Raw genomic sequence first — 12,424 nt, forward strand, 5'->3', positions numbered from 1 at the left:
AATACCCCAGCAGAGATGAGGCAGAGTAATTTTCCATAGAAATTGAACATCAGAATTCTTAGATGGGCATTTCCAGCTTTTAAAAGAAGATTCCACATTGTTATGATGAACCCAAGTCAAGTTCCAATACATTAGGATCTCAGTCCAAACCATCTAGGAATAAGAACAGTTCAGAAACAGGTGGTCTCTATCTTCAAAACCATTCTTACATAAAATACACCTATTCACCAAATTTATACCTCTTTTCTACAAGTTATCAAGGGTCAGAATTTTAGTTTGAAGTAGGACCCAAAAGAAGAAATCAATTTTAGGAATGAGACCCTTAATCCAAGCCTGAGACCACAAGGGATGATTTTCCTTCTCCTTAGAAGCAAAGAGAGAAGAAACCTTGTATTGCCCACTAGGATCAGCATACCAAATAATCTCATCCTCAAAAGAAGGGTGAAGAGAAATAGCATTGAGAGATAATTGGATGTGATAGAAACTTTGATCAATGTCCTTCAAGTTAACCCAGGCATCATTCTGCCAATAATGACTAACAAGAGTGCCATATCTCTACTTGCATAAGTCAAGTTGATTCATATCTTGAACATCTTCGATCAGGGGGTGATCCTTAAGCCAAAAATCTTCCCAAAAACTCACCCTAGACCCATTGCCAATTTTCCATGAGCACCCTTCTCCAAGCATTTTCTTAGTACCCTACACAGCTCCCCAAATTGAGGAGGGATGAATAACATCAGCAGAGGAGAAAAATCAGGAAGAGAAACAGAATTAGGGAGGTACTTGTGTTTCCAAATGGTACTCCATTCTTTCTTCTCATGGAACACACACCATCCTTGTTTAGCTAGAAGAGCTTGATTCATGCTTCTAATTTTCCAGATACCCAGACCACTTTCCCTAACTAGTTTACAAACATGATCCTAGGCAATTAAAGTTTTTCTCTTTTTTTCCTCTGAACCAGTCCATAAAAAATCCCTTTGAATTTTATCAATAGCCTTAGCAAATTTAGTGGGGATTTTGAAGAGACTTAAGGCAAAAGTTGGTATACTTTGGAGAGAAGCTCTAAGAAGAATTAATTTACCAGCCTGGCTTAAAAGGTTCCCTTTCCAACCTGCTAACTTCTTGCTGAATTTGTTAATGAGGTCTTCCCAGAAGGAATCTAGAACCTTCAAGCCTAAAGGAAGACCCAGATAGGAAGAAGGTCGAGAACCAATAGAACATCCAAGGATTTTGGCAATTTTATGTTGTCTAAGAATGGGGGTATTGAGAAAAAACATAGCACTTTTACTCCAATTAACCAATTGACCAGAAGTTGAGGAAAAAAGATTTAAAGCTTGCTTCAAATTTTTGGCTTCCTTGAGTTTGGATTTCCCCATAAAAATGGTATCATCAACAAATTGGCCATGAGAAAAAATAAGAGGATGGGAAGAGGGTTGCAAACCCTTAATGACTCCTCTACACACTAGATCCCTAATGTACCTCCCCAAACAATCAGCCATTAAAACAAATAGGATGGGGGAAAGAGGGTCCCCTTGTCTCAATCCCTAAGAGGGATTAAAAAAAGGAGAAGAGCTACCATTAACCAGGACAGCAATAAAAGAAGAAGAGATTAACTAATGAATCAGTCCAACAACCTTCTTATCAAAGCCAAAGGCAAGCAAAATATTAGAGAGGAAAGACCAATCAACTCTGTCATAAGCCTTAGCAATGTCCACTTTCATTACAAATCCTTGATTGTTAGAACAAGATAAGGAATGAATATTCTCATGAGCTGAAATAACAGAATTGAGGATTTGTCTACCTGGAGTGAAGCCATTTTTTTGGTCAGCAATGAGCAAAGGGGTCACCAGAAGTAGTCTTGAAGTAAGAACTTTGGAGATAATTTTATATAGAGAATTACAAAGACTGATCGGCCTAAACTGGTCAGGCAAGTCAGCTCCAATTTTCTTAGGGATCAAGCACAGGAAGGTGGAATTAACTTCCTTTAGCATTTTTTTTGCCCCAAAGAATTCCTTCACCACATCACAAACATCTTTTCCTACAAGTTTCTAAAATTTTTGAAAGAAAAACATGGGAAAGCCATCAGGACTAGGAGCTTTATCTCCTCCTAGAGAACAAACAGCTTTGAAAATTTCATCATTCTTAGGAATTGAGCTTAACAATTTGTTCTGATCCTTAGAAACTAGAGTGGGGATCACTCTGAAAAACTTAGCCTGATGTTCCAAATTGATGAAGGGATCCACTGTCATTAGCCCTGAGAAAAAATTCACCATTTCGTCCATGATGTCCTTATCCTCCTTAATCTTCAAATCTCCCTTCATAAGATGTGAAATGTGAGATTTGGCTCTATGCTTTAGCGTGGAAAGATGGAAAAATTTGGTATTTTTATCTCCTTCAGTCAGCCATGTCAATCTAGATCTTTGCCTCCAGTAGATCTCCTCTTTTGTAATGATGTCATGGTATTGAGACAGCTTATCATTTTCTTCTAAAAGAAGGTCAGGGGTGTATCCCTCCTTTTGAATTTTATCCTGAATATTTTGGATCTCCTTTTTCAAAATAGATTTATTCTCAAAGATGTTCCCAAAGCAATTTTTGTTCCAAATTTTAACTTTCTTTTTGACATTTTTAAGTTTAGCTTTCACTCTAAAGAGAGCAGTACCATCAATTTTGATATTCCACCATTCTTCCATTTTTCTTTCAAATTGAGGGTGCTTCATCCACATTTTTTCAAATCTAAAAGGAAAATTCCTCTTTGAACTAAACTTGATAGCAGAGAAGATAAGAGGGAAATGATTAGAACCAATTTTCTAGTGGGCTTCCAATTTGCAGATGAAATCTTTGGACCAATCTGGGGAGATAAGAGCACGATCAAGCCTAGCCTGAATACAATCATTACCAACTCTCTTATTACTCCAAGTGAACTGAATGCCATGAAGATCCATATCCAATAGGCCCTCTTTTTTAATAAACTCCCTTAGGTCCATTCTTCCTTCAAGCTGGGTAACATTACCTCCCATTTTTTCATGATCATAAAGAGGGACATTAAAGTCTCCCATGATTATCCATCGTCCAAAGTAATCTATACTTTTAAAGTTGGATATAGAATCCCAAACCTTCTTCCTTTGGCTTTTCATGTTGGGCGCATATATATTCACAATATACCAGTCCTCATTTTGATCAGCACTGGTAATTTTAGCAATCATGAAGTATTTATTGGCACTCAAAATTGTCCCAGCAAAGCAATTTTTTTTCCATAGCATCAGGGTTCCCCCTGAAGCACCTTCTGAACTACTAGCATTTAAAGAGTAATTTTTAAAAGCTTTTATTTGCTCTGCTTTCTCTTTATTCATCTTTGTTTCCTGTAGTAGAAGAAAATTAGGTTTGTGTTCTCTAACAAAATTCCTAACAACATCTAGTTTATGATAACTGTTCAACCCCCTAATATTCTAGGTAATAATTTTCATTTCCATTTTTTAGGGTTATAATCCAGAATAGTTTCTTGACAACCATCAGCAATATTCTACAAGCTTTCTATCTCCTTGGTTTTCTTAGAAGATTTCCTTCCACGTCCATCCAAGGACCCAACATCTGGTTTCACCTTGGACTGCTGGTCTAATTTTTTACCAGATTTTACCAAGGTCAAGGCTTTGGGGTTCACTTTAGTATGTGAATCAAGTTTACTGCTTCGAGTCTCGACCCCCTTTATATTATTCTTTTTTTCAGCCCTTTTCCTTGAGTTTAGTTTAAGCTATGAGATACCTCCATATTCTTTGACAGCTTCTAGGATAGGAAGGTCCTTTATAAAAGTATCCTGAGAAAAAATAGGGTCAAAAGCCTACAACTCCCTGGACTGAGTTGGTTTTTCCTCACTATGGGCTCCTAATTCAGCCAAGAATTCTCCTTCCTCAAGCTCAAACTTCTCATTTAGATCACCCCATTTATCCTCCATCTTTCGATAGAGAATAATTTTCTTTGTTAAGTCTGGCAGCTCATCTATTCCTTGTTTAGGTAAAATGGGATCAAGTTGTAAGCCAGTCACTTCTTTTTTAGAGTTCTTTTTCTCCATATTAGACATGAGCCTAGCCCCATCCTCAAGAAGAGGCTTAGAACTAGTATCCACAATCGCTGGTGGAACTTTTGCATTCTCATACTCTTTCTTCTCTGTGGGCTGGACATGTTTAGGTTTCCAAACCTTCTTTTGCTGAACCTTAGTCTTATTCGCTACCTTCTCAGTACTGAAGAGATTTTTGCTCTTGGAAGGACTATTTTTAACTAAATGACCCTACTTCTTACAAACATAACAAGCATTAGGAAGATCTTCAAAAAATATTTCTTGGGTTTTCTTACCAAGCTTAGAAATTAATTCCACTTTGTTTGGGAGATGATTCAGATCTGCCACCTTCACATACAGTCTAGCACTATGGAGTTTGGATCTGGTCACAGTAGCATTATCTAGAGCCACCACTTCACTAAAAGAGTTGGCAATACCCTTAAAAATTTCCTCATGCCAAAATTCAAGAGGAAGACTGGGAAGTCTGGCCCAAATAGGGGTAGTAAGGAAGAAGGAGTCAGATAAAACCATATTAGGCTCCCACTTTTTGATAGTAAGAGAAATTTTTCCAAAAGGCCAAGGGCCTCCACAAAGAACCATTTCCATATCTTCCTTACAGTTAAAATTAAATAGAAAGAAACCATTTAGCATGGGAGCATTATCCACTTCCCCACGAATAGCCCATTTCCTCTTAATCATTATCCTTAGAGAATCAATATCTAGTCTTGCCCCTAGAAATTTGCCCACCAGCATAAAATCCATGGAGGAAATAGAGAAATCCACTAAGGGATCAGGGATAAAAACCTGGAACTCACCTTTCTCCCAACTAGTTTTCAAAGTCACCGGCGGGAAAGAAGATTTTCCAGTAGAATTCCTGTCGAAAAGTGAAGACCAGCTCTTCTGATCTGAGGACCCTGTCTTCTCTCCAATAGAGGAATAAACTTTATTTGATTGCACATTATCCTTCTTTTCCTCTTTATCCTGACCCAACACATGAGACACGAAGGCAGAATCCAAGGGTAGATCACGAACCCCACAAAAAGTGTCTGAAACATGTCCAGACAAAACATCATTCTCAAAAGACATAGAACTCAACCCAGCAATCTTCCCAGTCCCCCCCACAGTTCCTCCAGGGTTTGTACCTCCGGCCAAGTTCTCCCCAACTAGTTTCCCGCCTGAAAATGAGCTCGCTAATTCAAAAACTGTAAGAGCGCCCATGAGGAGCACTAGTAATCTAACTCTTTTAGTAGCTTTGTTGAGATCTCTATAATCAATACATATTATCCACTTCCCATTCTTCCTAGGAGTGATAACCAATAAAAAGACCGATTGATTGTCTGATATTGGATAAATAAAACCCACCTTGGGAAACTTTTCAATATCTTTCTTAACAAACTTCCTCAAAGAAACATTTATTCTTCATTGTCCTAGTATTATTGGCTTAATCATATATATGGTGCATGCAAATGTTAAGGTATATACCTCACATATCTTGGTAATCCTAAGAAAAATCTTGAGTGTGTCTTCCCAAAAAAAAATTTAAGCTTCTTGTCTTGTGTCCAAGTCAATTTTGAATTTATGATCAAAGGTTTATCTTTCTACATCATGATCTATTTAATCCCTTTATCATCATCTTGATCTTATTTCATTAATATGTTTAACAGACATAAGTCATCATGAAAATGATGTATGGATGCCATTGCATTGTTGTGTTATAAATAGGGAATACTAGGGGGGTTGAATCAGTATTCTACAAACTTTAACCCAAATCTGGATATTTTTAATTACCTTGTAACTTGCATATAAAAGTAAACTAATTATGTTGAATAGTAAACATAACTTATGTTGAATATTAAACATAATCATGCAATAAGAGAACTCATAACACCATATTATATTAACTAGGGAAACCTTGGCCAAGGGAAAACCCTAGTGGGGATGGTACCCACAAAATGATCCACTAATCAAAAGTATTTGGTTAAAGATATTGACCCTATTAGGAGTCTATTACATATGTATAGTGTCTTGGTACTTGTTAGAGGACTTAGGCCTTGTTAGAAGCCTCAAACCTATTAGGAGTTCTTATGTACAGATACAAAATCTATGCAAGAAGAGCCCATTGCCCAAACATGCAATATATAATGTAGTTCCTTGATACAAAAAGATAGATACAAAAACATCTTTACTTTCTACTAATATCTTCAATATCTAATAGAGCTCTCATTGCTCTTCACAAAACTCGCATACCTCTAATCATACATCAGAATTTGAATCACATATATTTCACATAGTCTTCCAAAATAATCATACTTAACTTCACATGTTACATTCTATCTTTATACTTTTACAATTTATAAATTTCTGTCAAGTTGACTTTCAAGATTTCACATGCTTGGAAAAATACAAAATTAGTTCTTTCTAACTTAGGATTAACATCTAGGTTGTCATCCCTAATAAGTTAATTAATTATTTTACAAAATGATTCCTTAATCTGTAATTATTCATTGCATGTCATGCTCCATTCTACCTATTTTCTTTGTGAATGGTAAAATTGTTGCATCTTCTTCACTATCTCGTGCTCACATATGTCATCATGACACCTTGATCTTCTTATACTTAACTATGTACATGTCAACAATGCCTTTGTCAACTACACATATCAAAACTATATCTGCTCTTCCAGATAAACAAACTGATACTTAAACAATTTTCTAAGTATAATTGTTGTACCTTCAACTTCACATTATGGTCTCTTTACACAATATATATGTTACCATAAATGACAACTACAACTCATCTACCTAGCCAAATTTCCAACATGTTGTCCTTCACACTCTTAACTAATTTTTGGTTATCCTTTTCTTCTTCTTCTTCTTGTAAATTATTTTTTATGAACCCTTTAAATCCCTTTAAATGCTCTCTCAGTGTTCATTGCCAAGCTAATCACTCCATCTCCTTCAGAATCCATTCCATCATCCACCCAAAAAGGTGAATTTTCCATGAGAGTTGGTTTAGCTATTAGAAATAGTGATAACTTATTTTGCTTCAATCCATTTGAAATTATCATACTATCTAATCTACAATCTATCAAGGTTGTTTTTGTTGCAAGTCATGACCTTCAAAAGATTATAGGGTATCCTACATCCTTTTTCCTAGATCTTAAAGCCAAAAAATCTACAAATTAATCCCACATCTCATGGTTACAGTAACATCTTTTAAGCTTCATTTAGGTTTAGTTGTGGAGTTATCAGCCAACATTAGTATAGTTGAAGTAGGTTGTGTGTTTGTAAATTCCAAAGCTTATGTATTATCAATAGTTATTATGTTAATAGAAGCTCCTAAATTGATTTAAAAGTTGGGGATTTCTACTTTTCCAATTTTCAAGGTAATCACAAGAGTTCCTAGATTATTGTACTTGTGGTAATAATCTCCCAACTAATACATCAATTATCTTATCTCTCACTTGAATTATAGGAGGCATTTTCTTTTTCCTTCTAGGAGTTTTAATGCAAAGTGTCTTAATAAGTTTTTTGATCTGAGAGATATCTTTAGTAGCTTGCAAAAGTGGAATTTCAATGTTAATTTTTTCAATTCCTTGAGAAGTTGTGAATTAATTATATTATCATGATCATCCCTAGAGCTATCTAGAGCCTTTTGGTCCTTCTTAAATCTCTCGGGATATGGTACTTTCTTTGGTTCAATCTATTTTGGTTGAGGTTTAATCATCACAATTTTAACCATTTCTCTAGGTCTCTCCTCTTCTTGAGGTTTAATAGGAGTTAGTAAAGGAATAATTGTATTCCTTATATGGATGTCATTCACCTCAATGAAGTTAATACCAGTAGGGCTAATATCCACACCATTGGCTTTCCTAATCTTTGGATTAGGGGTAGGTTGGGTATGTAACTGAGGTTGATTTACCTTCTTATTTGATTGATTTTTCATAATAGACTAATTAGGTCCCCATTGTTTATTAAAATTCTGATTATGCTACCATGGTGGATTTCGGTGTTGGTTTGGTTGCCATTGATTATATTAATTTTGATTGTTTTGCTAAGGAGGAGCATTTTGTTGCCACTAATTTTGTTACAACTGATTTTGTTGTCATTGATTATGCTTCCATGGAGGTGGTCCCCAAGGCATATTGGGAGGTGGCATAAATTGATTATTCTAGTTTGGGTTGTTCCAAGAATTTTGATTATTCCAAGAATTCTAGTTATTCCAATTGTTTCTACCTTCAAATTTCCCTAGTTTTGTCCCCTCTGACCTACATTATTCAAATTATGTTATGCTTCTACAGGTTTGTTCAATTGACCTTTTAATTTTGATAATAGTTTACAAGATTTAGTATCATGGGTCCATCACATATGGCACATGTGTCAAAAAAATTTAATCCACATTCTCTTAATAAAGTCCTCCCTCTACATTTTGAATAATAAATAACCAATGAATAAATGACTTTGTTGTCTAGTTGGCTATCTAAATGCAAAAGAATATCAATTTTAAGGTTTTCTATCTCCTCCAATACCTGTATTATATTTGTCTATCCTTTTTTTCCCTAGAACCTCTTATACTATGTCTAGTTCTAAAATACTTTTGATAAATGTCAATTATCTTGTGTAAGTTCAATTTGTCTGTCTACTTTTCCAATAAAATTCAAAGAATCTCTAGAATCTTCTTCAATCCCTTTCAAGAAGCTTCTTTTAAGTGATATCCTCATTTAAATCATTTCCACACTTTCTATGAACAAACTGAAACCTATAAGCATAATTCTCCAAACTTTCATCTTTCAACTGCCTTATTCAAAAAAAAATCCTCTTTCTTATCCCCAACTCTATAATTTTCCTAGTATTTATTGAAAAATATATTTTTCATTTCTTCCCAAGTTGTGATAGATTTGTTTTAAAGAGCCATAAACCATCTTAAAGAAAATTCTTTTAATATTGATGGAAAATGCTCCAATGTCTAATTATCAGTGGTATAGTCATAGGTTTGACATAGGACTTTGAATTTAGAAAGGAACCGATCAAGATCTTCAAAAGTTTTTCCCCTAAAATTTGGCAATATGGTAAGCAAAAAAAAATTATTGGTGGTTCATCATTTTGTCTATTTATATCTATAGGATATTGAAAATTCCTATCAGGTTGTTCATCTTCATTTCAGTCACCCATATTTTCTTTTTTATGATTCACTTTCTCTTCATTTTATTTTTTGTGTCGTTCTTCATTTTTCCCTTCATGATGGCTGTCAAAATTTTCTTCCTCTTCATGTTGATTGTGTTTCTCATGATGTTTAATGTTTTCTTCTTTCTGATTGTGTCCAAAGGGGGAAGTATCTTCCAAATTGATCCATAGGCCATCTATTTCATCTCATCAAGATTTAGACATAATATCCTCACAAAAAATATAGTTACTGTGAAACTAGACTCATTAAAATGTGTGTCCTCGACAACGGTGCCAAAAATGATATGTTACTTTCTAAACTTGTATCATTTGATTTTAATTCAATATCATCCAGTGCATGTACAAGGCAATATGGTATAAGGATACTTGATAAGACTTAGCAGTTTTGGGGGGATTTTTACACCACAAAATAGTAGCTAACTTAGAATTATGGTGAAATTTGGAGCTATCAAGACCTCTCCTAAATCTTCTCTACTATATTAAAAATAGCTTGCTTATGAACTAAAAAAACCTCAAACTTTTAACCTAGAATACATCGTGAATACTTTATCTTTAGTTTCAATTGTTTAAGATGAATGTGAAAAAATCTAAGCTAAGATGCTTGCAAGACAACTATCTAAATTATTGTTTAGAAGTGAAAGATTCCTAACTTAGTATTGCATCATGAGATTTATCTAAATCTTGCAGATTTGAAATAAAATAGTAAATCTAGATGTATATCACTTATGACCTTAATCAAGAAAACTTATTTTTTGATTAGAAGTTCAATTATTAACACAAGGAATAAGTATTGGGCCTAACTTGAAAAATATTATGAACAATGTGTTGGACTAACTGCCAATGTTCCCCTTTAAAAATTTTGACATGACTTAACCACCTCTTGTGTTCTATAAGTCTAGTAGTTGTATTGAGCATTAATAGGTAAATCTTTTGGTGCAACAAGAACCCTAGCTTGTAACAAGTGGTATTAGAACCTTGTCATAGGTTCAAATCTCTTCAGCTAATGCTAAGGGGGGGATTATTGGACTAACTATCAATGTTCCCCTTTGAGATTCATGACATGGATTAACCACCTCTTGTGTTCTATAAGTCTAGTGGTTGTATCGATTATTAACAGGTTGTTCTTTTGGTGTAACAGTAGCCCTAGCTTGTAATACAATGATGATTCCTATCTTAACCCATTTGAAATTAACAAATATAGGAATAATACCAATGATTCTAATTTGAAAATGAGTAACTTTATAAATAACAACCATCAAACCTACCTTTCCTAATCAAGTAAATGTTGAAATTTCTCCAAAACACAAATTCCATGACAGCAAAAATATAGATCAATTTGCAACTAATATTATCCTAGACTTCAAAGTGAGGTCAAGAAAAATAATAAGTTTCAATCACAACAATGTAAAAATAAAAATTGATTCCTTGCAGTTTGAACTACTAACCAACTACTTCCTACAACAAAAACAACTACTACCTAAAATAGGACTAATAATTTTGTGTGTGTGTGTGTGTGTGTGTGTGTGTGTGTTACCCTTTATTTGAATTCAAGAGAAATTGAAGATGAGGCTAATCAGGAATAAACTGCGTAAAATAATAGAACTAAAAATTTTGGCATTACATCAAAGAAATGTGGACATATGGAAGAGATGTGACAATATTTGTTTTTAAAAACATATTGACACACCTTGATGACTTTTTTATGCATTAAGGAGTCTTTAACATTCCTTCAATTGGTCAAGGTGACCACTCTTGGTTCATAAAAATCCATAAGTCAACTTAAGATTTCAATACTCATCAGGTGCCAAATTCAAAAACTATTGTTTCCAAATCTTTTCATTACTCATAAATGATAAAGCATGGAATATGCATAGCAATAACTCAGGTTTATAAGATTTCCTAAATACTATATCAAAAAAAATCATGCATAATATTGTCTGAATACTAGCATTAATCCATGTCCAAAATTAACCAAGTTGTTGGAAATCTAATTGAAAAGATCATTGTGAGAAGAAGATTGATTGAAAGAGGGAGATTGTTGTTAAAAGAATGTTTTCAATCATTGTTTTGTCATTGATGTCAAACCTACTATTTGTAGGAATGAAATTTTCTTATAAGATCAAAGTACTATCAAAGTTGATTGATGAAGAGGATTTAATCAACAAGATGTAACAAAAGTACCTAAGAGAAAGGTTGAGTTATAGTTTCGTAATGGAGTGCAAGGATCAGTTAAGACAATGGTGAGATGATGTATTGGTAACACATTCAAAGATAAAGAGGTTGGCCACACTTAAAAACATTAGAAGTATAAGTTAGATAAAGGTTAACTGCAAAGCTTAAACTAAGTTCATCAGTGGGTACCAAGCAAGCTAGTTTGAGCCGAGCAAATTCTTAGTTGGAGCCAAGCAAATAGAAAATTTAGTGTGTACCGAGTGAACTTTAGGTTTCGAGTGAAGTTCAGGTGTCGAGAAAAGTAACAAGTTTCAAGCATCAAAAAATCTTAGTAGATGCCAAGTGAACTTCAGGTGCCGAGCATCAGTAAAATGTAGTTAGTGCCGAGTAACACAATTTTTGTCTAGCACCAGAATTTCAATAGTGTTGAGCTGTTGAATTATTGGAAAAGTTAAAGATTTGCAAAATCTAAGCCAAGAAAGTTGTTACCTTAAATTTTGAGAACTAGTTGGAGGATAAGGATGATGAACTAGTGGCACAGAATTCTATGTAAACCATTTTTGAGTGAATTCAAGAGGATTCTTCATGATTTTTCTAGAAGAAACAAAATATGGGTTAGATTCAATGAATCATACCTAATCCATACAAATTGAAATTATAGGAGGGAAGAATTGAGTAGGAAGAGAAGTTCTAGAATTCTATTTAAGGAGTCACAGACCATGAAGCAAGAGTTGTTGGTGTGCCAAATTGTGAAGTGGTTGAAAGGGTGTCAAGTAGAAGAGATCTAGGAGAAGGAAGAACATAGCACAGATACTCTACTTTGACAAGTGGTCAAAGAGAGATGATTGCACTGGTACATTGAGCATGGAGACTCAAGGAGACTAAGCTTGAAAGGAGGGCAAGCTATCAAGAGTTACAGAGACTAAAAGCTAGGCAATGTTATGAGCTGAGAAGTGATCTAAAATCTACAAGTTAAGTTGTATGTTGTAATCAAGTCAACCCCCTTATTGTTACTCTC

The sequence above is a fragment of the Cupressus sempervirens genome, chromosome 8, assembly GCF_028749045.1.
Source record: "Cupressus sempervirens isolate cs-2001-9-10 chromosome 8, ASM2874904v1, whole genome shotgun sequence".
NCBI classification, from domain to species: domain Eukaryota; kingdom Viridiplantae; phylum Streptophyta; class Pinopsida; order Cupressales; family Cupressaceae; genus Cupressus; species Cupressus sempervirens.